Source organism: Rousettus aegyptiacus, unplaced genomic scaffold, assembly GCF_014176215.1.
Source record: "Rousettus aegyptiacus isolate mRouAeg1 unplaced genomic scaffold, mRouAeg1.p scaffold_m13_p_14, whole genome shotgun sequence".
In the NCBI taxonomy this organism is placed as follows: domain Eukaryota; kingdom Metazoa; phylum Chordata; class Mammalia; order Chiroptera; family Pteropodidae; genus Rousettus; species Rousettus aegyptiacus.
The window spans coordinates 10,886,293-10,912,876 of NW_023416289.1; the positions used below are offsets into that span (position 1 = coordinate 10,886,293).

The 26,584-nt window shown below is 33.9% G+C and overlaps 1 long non-coding RNA gene across 1 annotated transcript; it reads right to left on the reverse strand.

Annotated features, from left to right (window-relative positions):
- Positions 1 to 848: 848 nt before the first annotated feature.
- Positions 849 to 12,325, reverse strand: LOC107511916. The gene is made up of 4 exons (XR_001597171.2): positions 11,985 to 12,325; positions 11,323 to 11,397; positions 3,732 to 3,799; positions 849 to 2,605 (listed from the first exon to the last, which is right to left on the reverse strand). It is a non-coding gene; the product is annotated as an uncharacterized LOC107511916 (long non-coding RNA).
- Between the last annotated feature and the right edge of the window lie 14,259 nt (positions 12,326 to 26,584).

Consider the following 26,584-nt stretch of genomic DNA (forward strand, 5'->3'; position numbering starts at 1 on the left):
CAATGCATGAGTGAAAAATCAACAATTATTTTATAAGAGGTATTATAATAGTAAGTAGTTCATATGAACTTCATTAAGTGCATGTCAGTACATGCATACGCAATTAATGGCACAAAAGACTGAGCACCAGCAAATAAATTCAGATAATGAAAAAGTTACCTTTTCACATGCTTACCTCTCAGTCTGTTCCCAGTATGATCCAATGACCCATTGTCTATACGCTTAGCCACACTGGTTTTATTTTAGTTCTTCCAAGCATCCATAATCTTTTCTTACCTTGGGATTTACTGAACATACTCTGTGTGAAAAATACTTTCTCCTTTTCTTTTTGTCTAATTTCTCTTCAAATTTCAGAATTGATCTTGAATTTATTTTCTTCAGGACACCTTTTCTGACATGTCTTCAAAGATCAGGTCTTCCTGCTATACATTTTCATGGCATTCTGTACCTCTCTTTCACAGAACTTATTGTGATTTAAATAAAAAATATAAGGCCAGATGAAGTCAAATTATCAAAGGTATTATGACTTCTCTAAAGTTTCAGAATGATCTACTCAAAAAAGTTATCAAAATGAGACATGGAGTGGCCAAGTAGCTAATTTCACTAAAATCTAGTTTTTATTGAATGGCATTTCTCTTTTGAAGACTTTTCTGGAAGTAGACTTATATGTTCAGAAGAATATTGAAAACATCAGCCTTCCATATTACATATCTAATAATACTTCCAAGATACTGTAATTTACAAAATGTTACACACAGAAGGGAACACAGAAAACCAATCAAAATGAGAAATTCCATTTTTTTTTTTTTTTGCCTTCATAGAGGCAGACAAATGGATAAGGTGGCTAAGACATTCCTTGCTTTAGAAAGAAAAATCCATATACAAATATCGAATTTGGCTCAAATAACTTTTCTTTTCCTAATTAAATCTAAAAATTAATGCTTTAGAGTTTAATACTTTCTTGCAAACTTTTAGGCAAAGGATTTGGGTGAAGGGAGTGAGAGGAAAATCTTCATCTTTCATTAACATTTGGAACCTTAATTTCTTTGAAATAGCACTTGACAATATTACTAGGGAAAACTTGTAGGAAAATATACAGATTTCCTGGCAATGGAGTTAGAAGAACTGCCTTCCCCATGTCTCTCAGGCTCACTTTGTAAATTATGTGAAACACTTTTAGACAGACACTGGCACTCATAAATTATACAGCTCATTTGCATATTCCAGTCATGACACATTATGCAAAGTGACATGATTTGCATAATGGATTCCTCTTGTCGCTTCACTTGCTGCCTGCTTTTAAAAAAACAAAATGAAATAAAATGAAAGCATGAAAAGGTGAAAGCATCAAGTTCTCAGCCTTGCCTATCTCCTTCCCAAGGACAATATCAATTGTTTTCATTTTCTACAGGGGACTGGGGTGAAGGGGGACAGAAAGCAAAATCTATATCAATACAAACAAAAAAACCCAAAGAGCTTTCATATGAATTTTGTTCTTAATTACAATGTACCTACTTTCTCATCGAAATCTTTCACCATAAATAATAATTCATCCGAGTCAAGGGGAATAGAAATAAAACAAAACACTGAAATATAGAGGAAGAAACTATGGAACTTTTTCCTTAAAAAAAAATCTTTTTCTTTGCCTATGATATTTAGGGGGGGGGGTAGCCTTCCTCCTCGTAACTGAATAAAAAAAAAGGCACCAGGTATTTTCTTATTATTGGAAAAAAGGAAATTATGGATGAGATAAATGGTCTGGGGGACGGATTATTCTTCCCCTATAAGAACTTCTGAAGGATTTTCCTGTTTTAAAAGAGGAAGAGAAAAGAAGAAAGACAGGGTTGTGCTTTGATTATTCAAAAAATATAGAAAGGCTAAGTATACTGTAAGGATGAGACAGTACCACGTCGACTTCTATCGGCTCTACTCCAATGAGCAGGCAACATTCCCTCAGCAGTTGCTAGTTTTGCTGCGGGCTTTCCCTGCCCCCCTGCACCAGTACGAAAGGCAGAGTGTGCCAAGCGGCTGGCGTCTGTACCCTGTGGGAAAAGTTAACTGTAATTCTTCGGCTTTTAAAATCAATTAACCCGTGTGTTAATTAACGTCAAGTCGACGGGAGGAGGAGGAGGAGGAGAAGAAGGGGAGGGAGGGAGGAAAGAAAAAAGCTGCAAGGGCGGATGGCAGAAGAGTTGGCACAGTGCCATCCATTCAGGGGCAACGCCACAGTTTCGTGTGCTAGCAGCAGCGGGTATATGTTACGGGGGCCCTGTATGCGGGCCAGACAGTGCGGTAAAGCCAGGGGAGATTATCCAGACCCCCAGGAGCGAACAGCAAGCAGCAACCGAAGGCGCAAGTGCCAGGATTACAGCGTAGGCTGCTCCAACTATGAGCCCTTCCTCGGACCCAGGGACTCGGCTACTTGGGGTTTGGGGGTCTTCCACACCAAAGAGGCACAAAGCTGACTTTAATCACTTTTTTCCTTTAAACTTCATTCTGCCGCAGTGGAGCCAGCACAGCGGATGCTTTCACACCCAGCAAGACAAAGGCCGTCGTCTCCGCCATGACACTGTTCGTTCCAAGCAGAGGCCGGGATCCTGGACTCCTTGAAAAATCAAAAAGAAACAAGGAAAACAAACAGCAAATACAGCAACAAACAGAAAAAATTAACAACCACCAAAATTGTGTGCCCGTTTGCCCATGCCAGGGGTGATCTGGGCATCTGTTGCAGCAGAAGGCGCTTGTGTGGGGCTATTATTATTATTACTATTTTTTTTTTTTTTTGGCAAGCTGTTGGCTTGTTTGCTATTCAACTTCATTTATAATTAACTTAAAAAAACACCATTCAGCCTAGTCAACAACAAACAAAGAAAAAGCAGACATCGGAAGAGAAATGCCATAGGAAGCGGCTTGAATGCATGCCACAGCCGGTGCCACTTGCCATTCGGAAAACCTCAGGGAAAGATGCCAATTCTACAGCTCAGAAGAAGGCAGAGAAGGGAACATAATGGTCTACAAATAGAAATCATAAGGAAAGAACACCGCTTGTACAATCCTGGATTGCAACTGCACACAGCTTCTGCTGGGAGAAGAGAGGGAACATTTAAATGGAGAAATAGATGGGTATAAACTAAAAGATAGGCACCTATCGATTGCATATAGACACATGTGTAAGGTTGTATGTGTATATAAATACACATATTTTCAGACAAATTAAACGTTTAGATATGTATATATTTTTGTATTTTAGGTATGGGTATGTATATAGGTGTATATGTTTATGCATATACACACGTATGTGGGATGTGTGCATGTGTGAGAAAAAGGAGAGGAAGATAGAAGGAGAGAAGGAAATGTGTGTATGTGCATGTATGTGTGTGCATACAACCTACTTTTTGACCCAGGTATACACAGAAGACAAAATAAAAATCATACTCCAGCAGCAAGCAGGCAGTCAGAGATTTATCTACATTCACTGCTATCACCAGGGAGATGAATGGGGCCGATCCGAAGTCCTTTTTACAAGATCCACTATGGGAGTGAAGGAGGAGGAGGGATGCCACAGAGACATGCACAAACTTGAAGGCAGAGGGATTTGGAAGGTGCTACTTAGGAAACCCTGGTGGCATAACGCAGGGGAGAAGAAAGGGGAAGAGGCTGGTCTCCTATGTTTTAGGTGGTTGTTTAAAAAAAAATCTGAAAAAGGGTTTCAGGAAACGGCTGGTACTTACGTTGTCTGCGTTGCTGTGGATCCTGAAAGGTGTTCTGTTGGCACCGGGCGCTGAGCCAGGGGCAGGCGCTGGAAACAAAAGGGAGAGACCAAAAAAAAAATAAATAAAGTCATTCAATGGGAATATTAATTGCTGCTCTTGTGGATTTTACAAAACACACTCTTTTTCTTTCTTTTTTTTAAAAAATGTGGATTGGCGCGTATCCCTTTCGCATGGAATATACAAGTAGTATGGGATTTACAGCCCAGTACAGGACTAAGGATTAACCGCGCTGGCATCTTTTGGGCATATTCTTCCTTTTTAATGAATGAGCTTTCGCTGTTAATGAGGAATAATCGTTTGGCTAATGAGCTTTGAAACATTAAGAGAAAAGAGGTTTTTTTCCGTTAATCGCTCTGGTGCGACTGCATGGATGGATTACAAAAGACAGCAATAGGAATGCAGTACAAAGGGGGGGAACCTCTCCTGGAGTGGGAGAAGCACCGAGATGGGTGATGTGTCCCTGCGTCTTTCCTTCCTTCTCTCTTTTACTCTCTGCCAACTGCTATGGGTTTCCATAACTCCGAAATCAAAGTGGATGGTCGGAAAGGATTATTACAAAGAGTGAAGCCTCTGCCGTTAATGTCTCCAGTGTTTAATCATCATACAGTAGAATGGTTTTATGCATATTTCATTTGCATATCATTAAACCATGTTAGCAGGGGCATTCAGAGCCAGGAGAAGTACAAAGTTGGGGAGAGAGGGAAGAAAAAAAGGTCCCTATGATGCTTATCTTCAAACAGGGACTTGTTCCATGATCTGCCTTCTACTTTTGCTAAAATCATTATGACTTGGAAACCTTTGAAGTTGGATACAACCTTGGATTTCTCTAATTCCTGCAGAGCGGTATATTTTTAAAAACAGCAGAGATGTTCCTGCACTAGACAATTAAAGGAATATAAACTCCAGTGGGTTGAAACTAGTAGCTCTTTGGGGAATGCAGTGGCAGAGGCTTCTACAAATACCAACACTTAAAAAAATAATAATAAAGAGCATCATATTAAAACAAAAGAAAATGAAGACAAGAAATATTAACACGTGGATTACATTTCTTTCTTTTGGGGGGTAATGAACTAAAGAGAATGAAGAAGACATCGGTAATTTATCCCTTCATTAATGAACAGTCACCTTTTTGTACGTGTTTGTTTTGTCATTTCTTTTCAAAGAGGAATGTTGTCACTTTTGAAGTGATTAGTTGATTATTTTGTAGCTCTGATCTTTTCCCTCTGTACCCGACAGGAAAAAAAGGTGGTGGTTAGAGAATATGTGTGTATTGGGGGGCTTTGTGGGGAGAGGAATACAGTGAGTTCTTTGTAGATCTAATACATGCACAACATATTAATTGGGAGCTTTTAAAGCTCCCTCAATAGGCTATTTCATTCCTGGTAAAACAGCAGCTGGTTAGCCACTGTTAGTGACTTTTTCAAAAATCACTTTAAGTATTTTTATTCTGTCGTTGTTGTTGTTGTTGTCTTTTTTTTTTTTTTTTGGCAAGAATGAGAATATAATGTCACCCCTTCTTTATCGAATCTCTTCTCTCCTCCATCTTCTTCTTCACTTCCAATTTCCAAACTGTAAAACAATGTTGATTTAATATTGAATCCTGGTGCACAGTCTAACTGGCGCAACTTGATTTGGAAATGAGATGCTGTTTTATGTTTAAATTATCCCCGCTCCTCCCTTATCCTCCAAAGCTTTGTCTCTGCTATGAATATTCAGATGAGGCATGATGTGATTACACTGTACAATTACTCCTATCCATGGTGGTGGCAGGGGCTGCTGGGGAGACAGAGAACCAGACAGCCTCCAAGCCAGTACAGTTTGTTTTCGGTATTTTTCCTATCTCCTTGGCGCTGCGGCACATGCAGATGTCGCTGTTGTTCTTTATAAAGCCCTAATGATATGCAAAATCATAACGACTCAGTTTGGATGGAAAGCATCAACGAAATATTATGGATGTCTTTAAGAAGGGGGAAGAGAAAATCCTGACTGAAGGAATGTCCACATAAATTATTTTTATTTAAATGAATTCAAAGGATGGGGTGAGAGCAAGTCAGAAGGAGTCACATGGAAAACATGCATAATATTAATATGCATAAAGAGTTCTCACCGAGGAGAAGCTCCTCACTACTGCTCATGGGACAAACTGGTTCATTAAGAAATAGCTCAGAGCGACTACAGCATTTTGCTATTTCAATTTTTTCCTTATTTTAAATGAAAAGTCAGACAGATGTGTTTTCTTTGCATGGCAGCATCCAGATGGATCCGGTTTGAGAAATTTGCTGCCCAAATAGCATTTCTAAAGGAAACTGGAACTAAAAAAGGGCACGGATATGGAAGGGAGGGAAGAAGAGAGAATATACGAAGAGGAGTATACTCAGAGCTACAGCATATTTTATAGTATAGATTTTCAGAAACTATCTGTGCTTCATTAGTCTCAGATGGGGGCTCCTGTGGCAGGAGTTCTCAGGGTTTACCAAGATGAGCACAGAGACAGGCCCTTCTAGGTTCAAGGCTGAGGAAAGCAGCGGCAACTTGATGCCTGTCCTCCCCAGCTGTCTGTCTACAGCTTGGAAGCCAAAACCACAGCTGCTCCTAATTTGGAGATGCAGTAGAGTGCCTCCTGGTCCAGGTATTTGCGACAGAGGGAATTCTCGGTGCTGTCATGGTATATGTTGCTAAAGAGCACGTGGAATGGTCCGGGTGCCTAAGCAGGCCTGATAATGTTCATACCAGTTAATTTTCAGGGTAAAATTTTCTAACATTTTCAGAATGTTAAAATTACCAGTGTGATTAATGCATGTTTTCAATAAATAGAGATGAACAAATAGTAAAAAGCCTATTGGGTAAATATTTGAGACATTACTAAGGGCCTCAAAGAATTAATGAAGAAAACCAAAGCAAGCAGCAACAGTCAGAAAAAAAGAGATTGTATTACTTCTCTTGGTCAGGTGGACATAGATCAAATAACTTTAAAAACTCAGGTTAAGACAATTTTATACTTCTGTTTAAGTTACCGAAAGACAAAGACAGTTTTGTTCTGTTCTGTGCACCTGTACAAAGGTCTTTTGATGGCATGATACTGACCTGGAACTGGTCTCTATTTATATATGAGCATGTAAGTATGTTCTAAATTCTGTTGCTCTTTACCTATTTATCTCCAAAACTGCCATTTTTGAGTCTCCTTTATAATACACACACACCCATGCTCGCGCGCTCTCTCTCTCTGTCTCTCTGGTCACTGTTACACAATTCTCAACTGGCATGGTGTACCAAACTACAGAGTACAATGAATTGATTATGTGGGGAATGGCTATTTAATCTGAATCTGAATCAGGCCTTTAACCTCTTATCTTTTTCACCCCTGCTGACAGAATTATGGCTATTAAATATTGAAACAATGCATATAAAGAATTTAGCACAGTATCTGCACATAACAAGCACTAAATAATGTTATACTTTATTGTTGCTCTATTATTAATATTAATATTATCATTATTATTTCAGTGTATTGGTTAATATTTTAGAAAAATAAGGAAAGGAAATAACATTTAATCTTTACTGCTACCACTAAATAGTGGTGCAGGTAAAAGGTTTAGTGAGAAAACATTAAATAGGTATCCATGGTGGATATACTGTGAATTATCAGTAATCAAAAGTCAAACTACAGCTCATATTAATGCAGTTCATAATAGACCCATGCAAGGGTTTCTTTAAAAATGTATGTATAATTCTGAAATGATGACTGTGTTGCAAGATATCTACAGTCTGATACAAGAGTTAGTTCTATCATGGCTGGTGTACAAAGCATAATAACTGAGATGTGCTCATCATTTATCATATTGACGGGTAATGTCAACTTTCAGTCTATTTATTTTTAAAGTTATATTTTTGAAGAGGTAATAGATGAACTATTTTCAAGTTTCAATAATTTAAATGATGTACAAAGCAAAAAGTTTCCCTCCTGCTTCTATTCTAGCTATGAATTTCTACTGGTTTCTTGTTTATCCATCCAGATTGTAGTATATTATACCTAGATAGTAATAAGATATTAATACGTTTTCCCTCCCAGTTTTTACACAAACGGTAAAAAGATTACACAAAAAAATCTTACACAAATTAAAAGAAATCCTTTAAGATTTTCTACAAAAGAAATAATTTCATTTGTGAATAGATAGCTTAATGTCTTCATTTCCTGTAATAACAGACATCAATTTTTGTCTTTAACTTGCCTTGTTTCATTGATGAGGACATGTTGAATAGAAGTAGTGAGTGTTGACAGTAAACATTTTTGCTTTGTTTCCAATCTCAGGAGACATCATTACCTTGTTCTTGAACTTAGGGGAGAAAGAATTCAGTCTTTCATCAATAAGAAAGATGTCCTTTATCAAGTGAAAGAAGTTTCCTTCTAATCCTCATTGCTAAGATTTTTTTTTAATCATGAATGATTGTTAAATTTTGTCAAATGCCTTTTTTTTTTTTTTACCTTTACTGAAACCAATATTAGTCAGAAAGTTGTTAGTATGGTGAATTACAATTACTGATTTTCATATGTTAAACCAACCTTCCAATCCTGGGGAAAAAACCCCACGATGATTGATATGTTTATTTTTTATGTATTGCAATATTTAACCTGCTAATATTTTGTGAAGAATTTTATTTTGACCTTACAGACACCAGTGAAGCTATCAGACCTAAAAACTGTGGGCAGTTGTATCATTATAAATTCAATTTTTAAGAAAATAATCTAGAACTACTCAGATTTTCAATTTCCTATGTCAATTTTGATAAGCTGTGTTTTTCAAGAAAATTGTTATTTCACCTTAGTTATCAAATTGATTGGAACAAAGTTGTTCATAACATCCTATTTTTATCTTATTTTCATCTGTGAAAAATTTAGTAATGTCTTATTTCATTTGTGATATTGATTTTGTGTTTCCTTTTTTCTTGATCAGTCTTTTAAATATCAATGCTATTAATCTTTCTAAGAAATCAACTTCTGAATGATTGTCTTCAGATTTTTACTCTTGATTTTATAATTTCCTTTCTTTTACTTACTCTGGGTTTAATTTTCTTCTCTTTATCTATATTCACAAGGACAAATCTTAGATAATTAATTTTATACTTTTCTTCTTTTATAATATAGATGTGTATAGCTACATATCTCCCTCTAAAGACTGCTTTAGTTGTGTCCTACATACTTTTATAGGATATGTATTCATTATCATTTATTAAGATTAAAAAAATTTTTTCTCTTGTAATTTCTTCTTAGATATATATTATTTAGAAGTATGTTATTTAATTTCTAAATGTTATTTTTTAGGTATCTTATTACTATAAATTTCTAATTTAATACCACTGTGTTCAGAGAATACATTCTGTATAATTTCAACTCAAGATCTGTTTTATGGCCCAACAAGTAGTCTTTCTGAAATTCCATGTGCACTTGAAAAGAATGCATATTCTGCTGTTGCTGATTTCCTGTATTACACAGTTGACTTCTATCTAGTTATTTTCTGTTCTTATTGTTTTCTTCCTTCTACTTTCTTTGGGTTTCCTTTCCTATTCTATTTCTAATTTCTTGAGAACGTATTTATATCATTGATTTTTCAGCCTCTTTTTCTTTTTGAACACTCATTTAAAAGCTATACATTTTCCTCTAAGCCTAGCTTTAGATATAATTTCTAGGCTTTCATATATCATATTTTCACTATCATTTGGTTTAAAATATTTTCTAATTTACATCATATTTTCTTTTTTTACCCTATAGGTTAATTAGAAGTATATGGCTTAAATTCTACACCTTTGGAGACTCACAAAATTTTTAGTTATTGTAGCTTCTTATTATTGCTTTCTAGATCTCTGTGGTCATAGTCTATTCTGAATGATTTAAATCTTTTGCCTGTTTCTGAGATTTGTTTTGGTTCAATTTTGGTAAATATTCACTCGAAAAGAACGAATCCTGCCATCGTTAGGCATAGTGCTCTTCATACAACTACCTTATGTTGGTTACTAGCGTTGTTTAGTTCAACTACATTCTTACTGATTTTTTGTCTGCTTGTGTACTTGCTTTATTGGTTACAATAAGAAGGGTATGTTAAAGTCTTACACCATGATGTGAATTTGTGTAGCTATCTTTTTAGTTTTGTTAATTTTTGTTTCATATATTCTGTGGCCATATTTTTAAATGCAAACAAATTAAAAATGATTATATTCTGTTAGATCGACATTTTAATAATTATGCCACATACATCTTTATCTCTTGCCTTAAAAATCTACTTTGTCTAATGTTAATACAGTTGTCCTACTTAGGTTTTGGTATAGCTGGATAATATTTCATTTTGTTACTTTCAACTTTTTCTGTTTTTTAGATTTTATCTTTTATATAATCTGATAATACTGTCTTTGAAGTGGAGAATTGACACAATTTACATTTATGTAATTATGGATATATTTAAGATTATGTATGTATCACTTTATTTTGTTTCCTATTTGTTCTACCTGATTTATGTTCTTTCATTCCTTTTTTTGCATTCCTTAAAATTAATCAAGTATTTTTCTTATTTAATTTTCTTTCCATTAGCTTGTTAGACATACATTATTTTACTATTATGTGTTACCCTATTGCAATACACATCCCTGACTTACTACAGTCTATTTATAAATTCATACGTTTACCATGTCCTAGACAATACTAGAAAAATTAGTCTCATTTTGTTTACCTTTGCCACCATTTATGTTATTGTTAACATGTATTTTATTGCTCATATATTTTAAATCTCACAAGAGTTTTTTCATTTTTTATTGTGCAGTTTAATTCATTCAGACTTACTACCATATATACTTTATTCATTACTTTCTATTCCTTCCTCCATTTCTGTGTTTCCTTCTGGAATCACTTTTCTTCAATAAAGAACTCCTCCCTTTGGTATTTCTTTTAGGTCAGATATGCTGATAATAAGTTCTCTCAGCTTCTGTTTGTCTATAAAGTTATTTCATCATGAGTTTTGAAGGATATTTTCAGAGTACAGAATTTTAGATTGGTAATTATTTTCTTTCAGCATTTTAAAGAGGTCATTCCATTGCCTTTGGCCTCCATTATTTCTGTTGAGAAATCAGCTGTCAGTCTTACTGTTGCGTCTATGAAATAATGTCTTTTTTTTACCTTCACTTAAGTAATGGATATCCCAAGCAGGATAAATATAAAGAAAAGTACACCCAATCACATCAATAAATCAGCCTGGTCCTGTTTCTTGATATTTCTAAAAAGTACTGAATGAATGCAAGATATTATGCATGAAAATTTTAGAAGCTTTGGATGGTGATAACTTATTTTGAAGAAAATGTACCTAATCATCTGGGAGGTAGTAGGGTAGAAGAACATGGCAGATCACCTCAATCCACTAAGACAGTGGTCCCCAAAATTTTTGGCATTGGTGCTCCTATGAGAATCTAATGCTTTATGATCTGAAGTGGAGCTGGGGTGGTGATCATAGTGCTGGGGTACAGTTGCAAATACAGATAAAGCTTCACTTGCTTGTCTGCCGCTCACCTCTTGCTGTGTGGTCCAGTTCCTAACATGCCACACACAGGTACCAGTCTGCAGCCGAGTTTTGGGACACCTGCACTAAGAGAATAAGTTGATTTAATGCTGGATTGTACTCTTTGTAAGGCTCAGATTACATTTGGTTCACCTCAGCTCCTAAGTCCCATTTCCTTGAAAGATCATAAACTCTGAGTTTGTCTTCCTAGAACTGTAATGCCTAAAGGTCTATTTGGCTTTCAGTAGCTTTCTGAAAGAGGCTTCTTCAGCCTCTGTAGGCAAGGAAAACTGAATGTCTAAAATACACTCTGATTATAGAATCCCTCTGAAATAATGCCATCAAAAAAGTGAGAATTTTTTTTTTTTGTGAACACGTATTTATTCCTAGTGATGAAAATCTCCTTTCCAAGTGCCTATAAAAATAACTTAACTAACTGATTTTAAAATCAACACTTAACATTTTCAAAAATTGGGAATGATTCTTCCTCTTATTCAGGTTTTTGGCACCTCTTGCAATCTGCATGTTCTCTCAGAAACATCTGTAATTCCTCAAAGTCAATTGCAGATGTTGTTTTTAAAACTCAACTGTAAATTCTCTTAGTACCTTTGACAGAAATATATCTGGGACAGGGGCTTGAATTCTAACGATTCAAGTTCTCTTAATCACTTACCTGCTCTTGGACTACAATTTCCACTAACAAATGTCATTCTTGTATTTTCTTATCTGAAGGTCTATCTGAAGGTCATAATTTCTGATAGAGAAGACAGAGAAAAATAACTTGAAAAATAATTCATTCTCTCTTCGCAGCCTCCTACTCTCTCTCAGTAACTTCTTAACAGAACGTCAAAATACTGCAAGTCTCTCTCTTTTATTTTTTCCTAGAAATAACCCCCAAATTCTCTCCCTTATATGCCCCTCATGTACAAGAAATAGACAGATATACTCTTGCCTTAAAGACCAATTTACAATATAGGCAATAAGCCAATTATAATACAATGTGATATGTGTTAAGTGCTTACTTTAGTGTTATTTAGGAGGGCTTCTTATTCTTCTTGAGCTACCTTTTTAGTATAATAGCCATAGCTATATTTATCATTAAACTGAATATTTTATAATCTGCCTTTCTGAAGTCTAGGATAACACTGTCCAAAAAAACATGCTGCAATAATAGAATGTGATGTCCAATAGAGTAGCCACTAGCTAGTACAACTGAAAACTTAATATTTAACTTTATTTAATTTTAATTAAAGGGGCTATCTTATTGGGCAGGTAGCTATAGGGCATATGTCTGATTATGTCCAATATTCACAATCCCTGGCTATTTTAAGCTCTATGATTAAATGGCTACTTTCTTTCAAGGTGATCATTTATTTTCTACCTCTCTGAGAAGTTCTCACTTGATCAAAATTATGTTCATATAATTAGTTTCTCTATCATTTCTTCCATCTACTGAAGATGCAAGTTATTAGCAAGGCAAACCATGAATCTATCAGAGATTCTACTCTTAGTAGAATGAGACTTTCAAACATGTATTTGAATAGTTGACTCTATATGATCATTATATCATAAATTTATACTTTTTTAAGGATCTGAATCAAGATTGTAAGATGTATATTTTTATTTGGACAAGCAAATAAGCAATTACTTCTGATCTCTATTTTAATGCTTAGCCAGATGCTTTCCACCATGTTTCCATTCAAATTCTGGCCCTTATTGCCATAACAGTCATTAATGAGTGCTATGTTTAGTGTCAGAAATGCAGTTTGTGATCATGCAAGAGACTGCAACCAAATGGCCAACTTAGGGATTAACATCATGACTTTTAACTCATTATCATAGATCTTACATGTGCTTTTGTGTGTGTGCAGATATATACATAATACATGTATTTCATGAAAGCAGAAATAGTGTTTACCAGCAGGTTAAAACAAATGGTTAACAAACCTAACAAATGCAGCATAAAGAATTGTCTTATGAAGTGAAAGATATCTGATATTAAGAATTGATTGCCAAAGGAGATTTAAAAGTTTCTATTGGGATTTTAGAAAAAAATAGAAAAATACTATTTTAATAGAGAGACTCAGATGTTACATTATCTGAAAGTGAATGAGAAGTAATACAGAAATACCATACAGCATTTCAAATCTGATGACATCTTTCAAATCAGAGTACTGTGCATGTACGTATGTTTATTCAATGTATACATGAAACACATAAACTGATTTATAGATGGGGACTTATTTTTTTTCTAATGAAATATGTCTGGTTGTCCATATTTTAGTGGACATCAATGTATAGAGATAGTAATTCAGGCTTTGGATTAATGTAAATGTAGGGATTCATTCTGTAATGTGCAGCTCTAATTATGATGCTTTCTGACCTCAAAAATAAGTTAGCTGCATTCCCCTAGTGTCTTTTTGGCAATTATTTTGAGAGATTACAGGTGTTAGTCAATATTATTTAAGAGTGCCTTCCTTTAAAAACTTTAATGCTAAAAAAATTAAGATTCAAAATAGATAGTCAGGGAATTAGTCACATTACAAACTAATTCTTTACTTTGTTATAGTTTTCACTCAGAAATAAACCCTTTTATACATTTAAAATAGTATGTTTTAAAATTTTTTTTTAATTACCTAAAATTTTTCAGAAAAACTTTTCCTACACAGAACAAGATATACTTATATTTGGGATAAAAAAATGTTATAATTGTTGACAAGGTTATAATAAAAATGTTTCAAATTAATGACTATCATAATTATAGCTGTCTAGTACTTTACAATGTACAAAATACTTTCATGTATACTGTACCTTTTAAAAGAAAGGCATTATAAGAAAAAAAAACTGATGCTAAAATTTTTTTCTATGAATAGTGGCACTTTTAAAACAGAAAAAAAACCCAATGCCTGTCATTTTACAATATAAAAACAGCACTTTTTTAATTTCTGAGCTTCTCAAAAGGAAATAAGGCAATGCATAGGCTTTGGAGTCAATAAGACCTAAGTTGGAATCCTAATTTTATTTACTTACTAGCTATGTGATCTTGAGCATACTACTTAACCTCTATATGCTTCGTTTTCATTTGTGAATGGGAAATTCTGACCTAATACAGTAAGATAAAAAGAAAAAATATATCCTAAAGCAACATCTAATATACCGTAGGAGCTCAGTGAATGACAAGAATAGTAATGATAATCATTTCTCATTGAGCTTCATAACATTTCAATAAAACTTAACATGCAAAGAAAATAATCAGACATGGGACAATGACTGGCCCAATGTCATAGATCAAGTCAGGAAGAGAGGTGGAAGTAAAGTCAGTTTCGGAAGCAAATTAGACACTACATCACAATTTGTAGTGTGCATATTAAATGAAAGAAGAAAATGGAATATCTGTGAAATAAGAAACAGTATCTTATAACATATGGCAGGGTGCAGGGAACATGATGTTGGAATAAGTAGATCTGTATAAGCAAATTAGCTCAGATTGATTATATGGATTACAAGAACAAGGATAAAAACCTGACCTACATAGTTTTCAATCAAAAAACCTCTTTGCTCCACAGTTAAAGACCTAATGAGTCTCCTCTCAAATGTGTTTCGTCAGTGAAACAAAGAGTCTCAGTTTGAAGTGTTTATTGCTTAAAGTGACCCATCACTATTGTTTATGTAAACAACTGAAATTACATGGTCTATTTACCTAAAATAATTACCATCTTTGTATTAACAACATTCACTCATTTTGATTTTTTTCCTTAAAGTTCTTTAGAGTAGAAGATTTAAATAGAAAATTAGCATTATTTGAGGGCCCATGATACCGGTGTTTACATAACCCACATAATTATTGTTATGCTCATGTTACAGATAAGAAAGGTGATAAGCCTAAAGTAATTGCTAATACATGCGAGAAGTAGAATATAAATCAAGAGTTTTAAACTTGTAAACATATGTTCTACCCCCATTCTTCTTCATGTCTTTCCAGATCAAATACACTGGGTTCTAGCAGAAAATTTAGAATGTATGCTAAGTGAAAGGCAGCTTGGTAAAGAAATGCAGAACTGTGTCAGAGCCATGGGATGGATAATACATGTACCTGATGAGTGGTAGGCACTGAAGAAACATCATTTGTTCTGGCATTCCCCAATTCATCCTCCCTGCCCTCTCTCAAGGGAGTTCGCGATTTTTAGGGGTTCATAAATTATACTGAAATATCACAGAAAAATAATAGTAGCTTGCTTGAACACACCCTAACAGCTGTGTAGGGCACACAATAAGGAATCAATGAATGTCTGACTTACCGATTAAAAAAATGAGTCATTAAATATTGAAAATCATTTCACAGCACACAAAGCAAATCAGCCAACATTCAAAAATAAAGTACACAGTTATAAAGAAGATGAGAACACTTAGGTGTTGGTATACTGTCCCTGACAATCTTTTATGATTCCCATAGACAAAGGATGTCCGAGCAAAGAGGGAGCCATATTTGCTCATTGTAGGCATTTATTCAGTCCAGATTTAAAGCTGTTTTGCACACTCGGTCTGTAGAGAGAAAAGTGATTGCTCTCTGCCACAATTCAAAAGTCCATCTTCTTTACCTCATCAATTCGCAGCTTGGTAGGGGTGAGGGTGAGGGAAGAGTTATATTGTACTCCCAGAAGCAAGGGGCTGTTTTCCTGCCTGTCATTCTACCAGCCTCCCAGAATAAATTGCACCTTAGAAAAAGGAAAGTCAAACATTTATGAAACATATTGCTATTTAGAAAAAATAAGAATTGTTTTGCAAATAGTAGCACTATTAAAAGAGGGAAGAGAGACTACCATCAGTCATTTTATATTACATATAAGCAGTTTATTAAAGAATTAAATATTTATAGACTATAAAGCAAGGCAGGCGATGAGTCGCAAACAGCTTGCTGAGAAGTACATTATAAAACAATGAGTCTGTCAGTGATTGATAAAGAATGAAGAGAGTGCAAATGCTTTATAAAATCCCTAAGTTAGCTATGAATTTCCAGACTAGCAAAATAAGACATGATGGCCAGCAATGTTGCACCAACTCAGGCTGCTGTATATGCTAAAGGCCTTCAGTGAACAAAACATACTTCTGCTCCGATCCACTGGTATCTAATATACAGGAAAGGGCTACAAAGCACTCAGAACTCCTGAGCAAGGGCTTTATGGATGCTCAGTTCCAAATTAATAAACATTAGATCTAGATACCCACATACTTCTCACCTCACTCTGTTCTGACTTTTTTCTTAATAGATAAATAAGGCTATAGAATTTTTTAAAAAAGATTGCTCCCTTCATCACAGAATTATATACATTAGAGATCAGATCACCTAATCTAATCCCCTTAGCTTAGAGAGGAGGCATCTCAGACTTAAAATGGTTAAGTGATTCATCCAAGTTCACACAGCTAGTTAATAACAAAATAAGGATTAAAACTTGGGCCTGCTACCTCCTAGATCAATATTCTTTCCATAGCACCACCTTCTTTCCCTAAATCCCTTTTTCAAAATTAGAATTATGAGCTCTTTCTGTCCATAAAATTACTCCTCAGTTTAGAAATTGTGAATTCTTTCTCTCATAAAATTACATTTCTATCCAGTTTGTAACATGGTTTTGTGAAGAGAGAAAAAAAGCTTTTAAGTAGATAAAATTATAGACTAACTATTTTCTAAGAGAGATGGAGAATATAATCTGCCTGTCCAAAGTCCCTCTAGAGTTTGAGCTGACAGGATGCTATTAAAGAAATGTTATTTCTATCTCAAATAAATTGTTGATAAGGCATTCTTTCATGCACTAACTAGCTGGGAGGACTAATTATTTTTCATTCTTTACGAGAATGACTGGTCAAGACCTAAAGGTGTTCATAATTTTAAATTTTTAACTTTGTAAAAACCATAAGCATCTCTATGTTCTGGATACACTAATTTGGAATTCTATTCCTTTCTATTCTCTGCATTCAAATTTAAACAGTTATTTGGTTTCTACATAATTGATTCTGAAGTTCCACTTGCTGTCCGCAAATTGAACAGCAGATACACTGTGAGTCAAGTAAAATTATGACTCAAATCCTTTGTGTCTTTACAGAAACTAAAGCACTAAGTAGTTTGTTTTTAAAAATTGAACCATTGATGCCCCTGCCCATAACCTCATCACCATTTCTTAAGTAACACCTGAATTTCTATGAAATTATATCACACAGAGAAAATCCATTTGAATACATTAGATGCTTTCTTCATAGAGCATGATTTAAAGGCTTCTCCAAGAGAAAGAATAACTCAACTATTTTTGTTATATAAATTCCCTAATTTTACCAATTCTCATTAATACAGAAAAATAGCTAATTGTATCTTAAATATTTGGCACTGCAAGTATAATAAAAAGGAATGAGGTAGAGGGTAAAATAAACACTTAGTTGATATTGCAACTGAACATAACTAAAAACAACATTTAGTTAACCGTTGGGAATAATTATCTTTCAAGTAGAAATAAAGATATCCATCTATTAAAGAAAATTAGTCCATAAAACAACAAAAGCTACTGTTCCCTGAAATTTCCTCTTCCAAAGTTTTCCTATGATGGGAGGTATCAAGGAAATTCAATTTACTTTATCTATGTTAGGTATGAATGAGTGTATACTTATAACATTATTTTACAACGTCATCTAGAAAATTAGTTCAATTGATTAGATAAAGTAAAAGTGTAAAAATTCAAAGTTAACTTCTGCCAGAAATGAATCTACAGGCTAAGGAGACAAAAAAATGTCAGAAACAAAAGTAAAAAAAAACCACTAAGGTGATTCAACTTTTAGTGGCCAATGATGCATTATGTTAATGAGCACTCTTCTTAAGTGGTTACTAAGTGTTCCCTGAAGAGTTTGGCTTACCATGTTCCAGCAGCCGAAATTGTAATTAAAAATAAATGCTGACACCATTGAAAAGGCATACTACATGAGAATGAATCCACAGAGCTGCTTCTTACATGAAACTAGGGTACACTGATGCTTAATATTCTATGTGTAGATATGGCATCTGAAAAATACAACCTTAAGAAATGGGGAGACAAACTTGAAATGATTAGGTACTCTGGTCTGGAAAGCTGAAAATATTAAATGTTCTAGACAGGATGAAAACTGATTAGCAAATCCTAGAATTAGGAGCACCTCTTGGAGCTTGGAAACAATAAACCTAGAACACACAGGAAGAAATGAAATGAAACAGAGGATTACTTTGATATAACAAAGTTTCAGAAATTGTTACTTTAAGAAAAATTAGATTAAAAAATGTAAACAAATAAATGATGTTAGATTCATAATATATTATCAAAGGGAGACTGGGAAGTTTTCTTGATTGATTATAACACAGAGTGCCACAATCCCCTCTTCAATCCTTCTGTTATGAAGAGTCAGAATCCTATTATATTTTCAGTATGGCAATTGTACATTCTGGCAAATGTTATTTGTAGTCTTCCTTAATTTTCAATGGGGTAAAAGCAAGTATGATTAAGTTCAATTTATCAATGCAAAATTAAGGCAAAATCTAACAGCTTTTAGAATCAAGGTCAAAGATTAGGAGGGTATTACTTTATGACTAACACAGTAATAAATCACAATAGTAAGAACTTTACCAATCATCTGATAAATAAAAAAATCTATTGCAGAAACTATCACCTAAAAATTGTTGCTATTTGGTACTATTCTGAAAGAATTTATCAGGACTCAGTTTCTATATTTCTATGCTTCCAAACCACAGGGTGGCTAATATTCATTTGTGTTGTCTCAAAAAATAAACTCAAAAAGAGTAACAGGAATAAAACCCAGCAATTTTACTATCTTGGACCCAAGGAATAAAGATCCATTATGAAAGGAGATGTGTTAATGAAGATAGTAAATTAGTAAGTTTAAGAACCAATTTCTTGTGCCTTAAGGGTTTTCACCTCGATTTGACAAATACAAATTAACTTCTGTGAAAATAAAAAGCATAAACTAAAACTGTAATTCTGGGGGCTACTACGAGCTCTCATAGCCAGCTGTTAATAACTAGAAAAGCCAAATGTCCATAGACAACTGAAGACCACAGATTTTTTTTTCTTTGTTTTCTGTTTGTTTTCTTCATTTTATCCTTTAAGGCAAGGCCACATTTGCTTGTTGTTCCTAGGAAAAATTAGGTATCAGGATAAAGCTATTGTTTCTAAAGAATGACACTAATGTCAGATTTCTTTTTGTAAACTGAAATAGAACACAAGCTGTCTCATTCCCAATCGTGTGTCAGAGAAAGCTGTAGCTTTAAGGCAGATAATTCCCATGTACACATGGTAAGAAGGGACAAGCTGTGTTTTATAGAGTTAATCCTCAGAGAAAGATATGGATCCTTAGGCAATGTTTGCGAACAGTGAACAATAGGTTCCATGGAGTGTGTATCAGCCAAAATGGCCTCTGTGTAAAGTGAGTACCAACATGTGGTTGTGGATAATGGTATAATAAAACATTTTTGTGTGTGTGTGGCCATTTATTTTTAAATACAACAAATGTGTAAAATATTAAGAGAGAAATAACATTTGACATTAAGGATTTCAAAAACTATCTTAATTACTGAAAGATGATGTATGATGGAGAAAGCATAATTTAAGGAATTTAATCCAAGTGACAACAAAAATAATATAATTGTCATATGGATGATTATTATTGCTACTGTTATTCTTATCAAGAAGAAAACAAGTCACTTTTCAATATTTTAATTGCTATTATCAAGGTTTGCAAGGATTATTGCAATGGCCTTTTAACTGGTCTCCCTGTTCCAACTCTTACCTTCCTACAGTATACTTTTTAGCATAAAGAGCCACAGAAGTCTGTTCATATCACTCTTCTGCTTAAAAACTTCCAGGAAGGTTTTCACTCATCTCATTTAGAGTGAAAAACAAAGATTTCATAAGATTCTCTACGATTAGGCCTTCCATTATCTCAATGATCTCACATACCACTGCTCTCTCCCTTTCATAGTCTATTCCTGCATGCCTTCCTCCTCACATTTGCCAGGCACACCCCTACCTCATAGCCTTTATATAGGCCATGCCTGCTTTTTGGTCTACCACTAGATGTTATTATGGTTCACTCTTTACCCACTTCAATGTCACCTTCACAATGAAGCCTTTCCTTTATGCCTTATTTTAAATTGACAGCATTCCCCATTCGGTATCATTCCATGTTCTCCTTAACTTCTTTCTTTTTCTCCAGAATATTTACCTAACGGGGAAAGGATTTACTTATCTAATTTATTCCTGTCTTGGATATTGACTAACAAGGTCAGGAATTTTGTCTATTTTGTTTATTGCTGTGTTCTCTGATGTTTAGACTGTACTTAGTATATAATAAGCACTAGAAAAATACTGTTTAATCAGTAGAAGGCACTGCAGTGTAGAGTTTAAGTCTCTGAAGTTTGACTGTCAGGGCTCAGATTCCAGCTTAAACCACAACCTGTCTTCATAAAACTTCAGTTCTTTTTCTGTTAAAAAAAAAAGTATAATTCCTGCTTGTAGTGTTCTTATGAGTGTTACATTAAATGGTTCACCTAAAAGCATTTAACAATTTCCTGGATGACAAGTGGAATTACTGGTATCAGATTTGACCTATGTTCATGTTCTACTTGGTTCTCCCTCCCTAAACTTTGGTGCCTAATGCTGGGCTGCTTGTGAGATAATCGGACATAATATATGAAGAAAAAAATTAGTTTTAGACACTGGACAAAAGGCAACACGAGATAATAATTCCTGAGATAACAAAATAAATAAGGCAAGCCCCCAGCTTTCTATCTGGAGGTGTTTTCTAGACCATAGCCTTGGGATGGGGAACCAAGCAGAGCTTGGCAGTTTCATGCAGTTGAGGAAACAGAAACAAAAGTTTAGAGAAGCCAAAGTGCCTGGAGTTTATGCAGGGTTCCCAAGAGAAGGGAGATACAATGAGAAAGAAATCCATAAAGCTGCCTAGTGAGTCCTTAGAGCAGTGGTTCTCAAACTTTTGGTCTCGGAACCAAAACTGAAGAACTTCAAAGAGATTTTATTTATGTGGATTATGTCTACCAATAGTTGGTTTATTAGAGATTCAAGCAAATTTCTAGAATATTTATAAAACTTGTTTATCAATTCATTCAAATATAAAAGCCATATAACATATTTATGAAAAAGAAATGTTTTATGAAAATAAAAAATGTGATAATAGTAGCATTGTTTTACTTTTTTGTAATTTTCTTTATTTTCTGGCTTATGAGAAGACATTTACATTTTCATATCTGCCTTTGAGTTCAATTTGTTGTAATATCACATGTCATGTAGCCTTTGGGAAACCCTACTGTATACTAATGAGTGAATGAGAGTAGAAAGGCAAATAACAGTATATTTATAAAAATAGTTTTAAACTCATGAACCTTAGTATTTTTATAAAGTATTTTTAAACTTACAGATTACTGAAAGCTATCGAAGACTCCCAGGGGACCCTGGCCCACACTTTATGCCCTAGAGTCTCTGGCTAAATATTAAGCTGTACATGAACAGGGTAAAACTCCACAGTACCAGGAAAAGAACTGCCAGGAAACTGTAACTCAACAATTTTTAGAGCTCACACAATATTGGAAGCTATCCAAATTCTGATCAGCATGGGAAAGACTGGCTCATGCAGCACATTCAGTAAAGCCCTCAGAAGGTTCATGCCTTAGCTAGCAGTGGGGGTAAATATAACTCTTGCATAAAGGCTACTTTAAGCTGAACAAAATAGCTTTTAAAAACAAGTCGCAAAGGCATAAAACTGACCCATAAGTAATTTAGCTGCCTGATAATACAAGTTTAACACACTTTAACAGAAAACAACAACAAACTCGATAGCATAATATTCAATAAAAAATAAACACAAGACATACAGAGAAGCAGGAAAATGAGACTCAGTACCTAGAGAAAAATCAGCCAGTAGAAGACCTAGAAATAATACAGATGATGGCAATACATGAACTTTAAACAGCTATTATTGTGTACAAAGACTTAAGAAAAAACATGACCATAATGATGAGAGAAATGGAAGATATAAAAAAGAACCAAATAGAAATTCTAGAGTTGAAAAATGCCATATTTATTTTTTAAATTTTATTTATTTATTTTTTAATAGTGACATTGGTTAATGAATGGTGACATTGGTTACATTGTGTGCTCACCTCCCATAGTTAGATTTCTTTCTGTCACCACATATTTGACCCCTTTTACCCCATCTATCTCCCTCCTCTCCCCTCTCCCTTTTCCTCTGGTAACCACTAGTCTATTGTCCATGTCCGTAAGTCTCCTTTTGTCCTGTTCATTGTTGCTTTTAGATTTATATACCACATATAAGTGAAATCATGTGACTTTCAACTTTTTCTGTCTGCCTTATTTTGCTTAGCATGATTATCTCGAGGGTCATCCATGTTGTCACAAATGGCAGTATTTCATCTCTTCTTATGGCTGAGTAATATTCCATTGTATATATGTACCATAGCTTCTTTATCCAGTTATCTGGATAAAGACATACAGAGAGAACACTTTGGTTGTTTACATGTCCTGGCCACCGTGAATAACGCTGCTATGAACATCGGTGTGCAAATATCTTTTCAGATATGAGTTTTCAAGTCTTTGGGGTAAATACCCAGAAGAGGGATTGTTGGCTCATATGGTAGATCAATTCTTAGTTTTTTGAGGAACCTCTATACTGTTTTCCATAGTGGCTGTACCAATTTGCAGTCCCACCAGCAGTGTATGAGAGTCCCTATTTCTCCACATCCTCTCCAACATTTATAATTACTTGTTCTGTTGATTATAGCTATTCTAACAGGTGTGAGATGCTATCTCATTGTGGTTTTGAATTGCATTTTCCTAATAGCTACCAATGTTGAGCATCTTTCCATATATTTGTTGGCCATTTGTATGTCCTCTATGGAGAAGTGTCTGTTCAGATCCTCTGCCCATTTTTTGATTGGATTGTTTGTTTTTTTGTTGTTATTGAGTTGTATGAGTTCTTTGTATATTTTGGACATTAGGCCCTTATCGAAGGTGTTGCTTGCAAACATATTTTCCCATTAGGATGGTTGTCTCTTTACCTTGTTATGGTTTCTTTTGCTGTGCAGAAGCTTTTTAGTTTGATGTAGTCCCATTCATTTATTTTTGCTTTTACTTCCCTTGCCTTTGAGGTCAAATTCATAAAATCTTCAAGGTCCTTGAGTTTAGTTCTTATGTTTTCTTCTATGCATTTTATTGTTTCAGGTCTTATATTCAGGTTCTTAATCCAGAAAAATACCATATTTAAAATAAAAAATTTCACTAGATGGGCTTAAAAGCAGAACAACAACACAGAAGTAAAAACTATAGACACTGAAGCTCACAGAAAAAAAAAGGAAAAAAGAAAAAAATGAACAGAGCCTCAACAAGAATTGGACAATATCAACTGATCTAACATATGTGTGATTAGAGTCTCTAGAAAAGGGAGAGGAGCATAAAAATGTTTGTGGAAATATTGGCTGAAAATTTTTCATAGTTAATAAAAAGTGTACAGTGAAAGATTTAAGCTAAATTAACCTAAGTATAATTAACCAAAGGAGAACCATGTCAAGGTAATACATAATTGAGTTGCTGACGACAGAATAATAAGACAATCTTAAAAGTAGCTAACGGAAAAAGAAGACACATTGCTGACAAGTAAATAAAGACAGTAAGAATTGCTTATTTCTCTTCAAAATCAATGAAGCCATAACAAATAGTATATCTTTTAATGTGTTGAGGAAAGAGGGGGCTATAAACTTAGAATTCTATATCCAGCAACAATAACCTTTAAATATGAAAGAGATATAAAGAAGGACATTTGCAGGTAAACCAAAGCTAAGGAATTCCATTCCTGAAATACCCAAACTAAAAGAAAATTGTTAAAGCAAGTTCTTCAGGAGAAAAATGATTGCAGATGGAAACATGGATCTATAGGAAAAAAAATGGAGTATACAAGAAATAGTTTAAAATGTGGATGGATATTCAAATTTTTTTTTTTTTTTACCACTTTAGAAGATAATTTAGAGCGATGATCAGCAAACTATGGACCAAGAGCCAAATCTGTCTCTGTTTTGAAAAACAGTTTTATTGGAAAACAGCAAAGTTCATTTTTTTTTTTTTTTTTTTTTTTTTACGTATTGTGTGTGACTGGTGGCTGAGTTGAGTAGTTGCAACCGCATGGCTCACCAAGCAAAAAATATTTACTATCTGGATCATTATAGAAAATGCTAGCTGACTCGTAGTTTAAAACAAAAACAGTATCATTATATTGTGGGGTTTGTAACCATGTAGAAGTAAAATATTTGATAACAGTAGCATGAAGTTTAGAAATATACTATTGTATAAAACAGTTCTAATATACAGGAGGTGGCAAATTATTATTTCACAATAGATTGTAGGAAGTTAAAATGCATATTGTAACTCTAGAGCAATAACTAAAAAATTAAATAGGTTTGGTTAACGAGACATCAGAAGAGAAAAAATAGAAATATTCAAGTAATACAAAACGAGGCAGAAAAAAAAAGATGAGGCAAAGAGAAAAATTAAAAGACAGTTGATTTAAATCATCTATACTAATAATATAAAATAAATGTAATGTAAAATTAAATGTAAATGGTAAACAATTAAAAGTCAGAGATTGTAAGAATGAACAAAAATACAATACATAACTACATGTTGTCTGCAACAAATATAATTTAAATATGAAGACACAGGTTTAAAAGTAAAAGGATGGAAAAATAATGCTCATATATGAATCGTGAGATAATAATCAGACAAAACTAAATCAGGATAAGGAATATTTTCATATACAAAGAGAGGCATTTCATAATGATAAAAAGGTAAATTCATCAAGAAGAAATACAAATCCTAAGTATACCCTGAATATAACCTCAAAATACAGCATGGAAAAATTGATAGACATAAAAGGAGAAACAGAAAAATCCGTAAGTATAAGTTAATGATTTTCGCACTTTGAATGTATAGACAGAATGGGTAGATTGAAAGTCAGCAAAGATATAAAATAAAAAAAAGCACTTAAAACACAGAGGTGCTCAATTAATATTAGCTATTATTACTATATTATAAATATCATTAATTATACCTAATAAACATTTAAAATGTGATAAAAACTGCTTTTACCAAAATATAAGTAATAAGAACCACTTATTACAATGGTTCAGGGATACAAAATGCCTAAAAAAAGTAAAGAGCCTATCAAAAGAGAAACTATATCACGTGTGGGGCTGGAAATATTATTATTCAGTGAGAGAGATAGTATCATTTATAATACAGACTATATAAAATTACAGAAGCAAAACCTATGTATGATACTTTTATAATACTTTAGGGGATAACACCAAATCTTAGAAGCCAGAGTTGCAAAACTCTACTCAAGTTTATAGATTAGAAATTATGTAGCGTGGTTTCTTATTCTGACGATGACATTCAAAATACTCAATTCTTTATACCAAGTTTTTAATCAAATGTTATAGTCCTGTTATACTATCTTTTCTTTTCATTTAAAAAGTCAGCTTTGATGAAATATAATTTACATACAGTACAATTCATCCTTTTTTCAATTTTTATTTATTTATCTTTGACAAGTAAAATATATATTTAAGGTACACAACATGATGTTTTGGTATCTGTATACATTGTGAGATCATCACAATCAAACTAACATATTCATCACCTCACATAGTTACCATTTGTGTGTATATACAGTGAGAACACTTGATATCTACTCTTAGTAAATTTCAAGTGTATAACACATTATTAACTATAGTCATCATGCTGCATATTAGGCCACCAGAAATTATTCATCTTATAAGTTTTGATCAATATCTCCCCTTTTCTCCTACCCTCTGACACCTCTGGTAACTGCCATTCTACTTTGTTACTTTCTGTTACTACGAGTTTGAATTTTTTTTTAAAGATTCCGTATACAATGAGATCATGTGATATTTGTTTTTTTGTGTCTGGCTCTGAATTTCACTTAGTAAAATGTCCTCCAGATTCACCCATGTTATCACAAATGGTAGGATTTCTGTCTTTTTTAAGGTAGATAAAATTCACCCTTCTTTCTGGTACATATGTATAATGGAATATTACTCAGCCATAAGAAAAGATGCAATATTGCCATTAGGGATAACATGGATGGTTCTCGAGGTTATCATGCTAAATAAAATAAATCAGACAGGAAAAGTTGAGA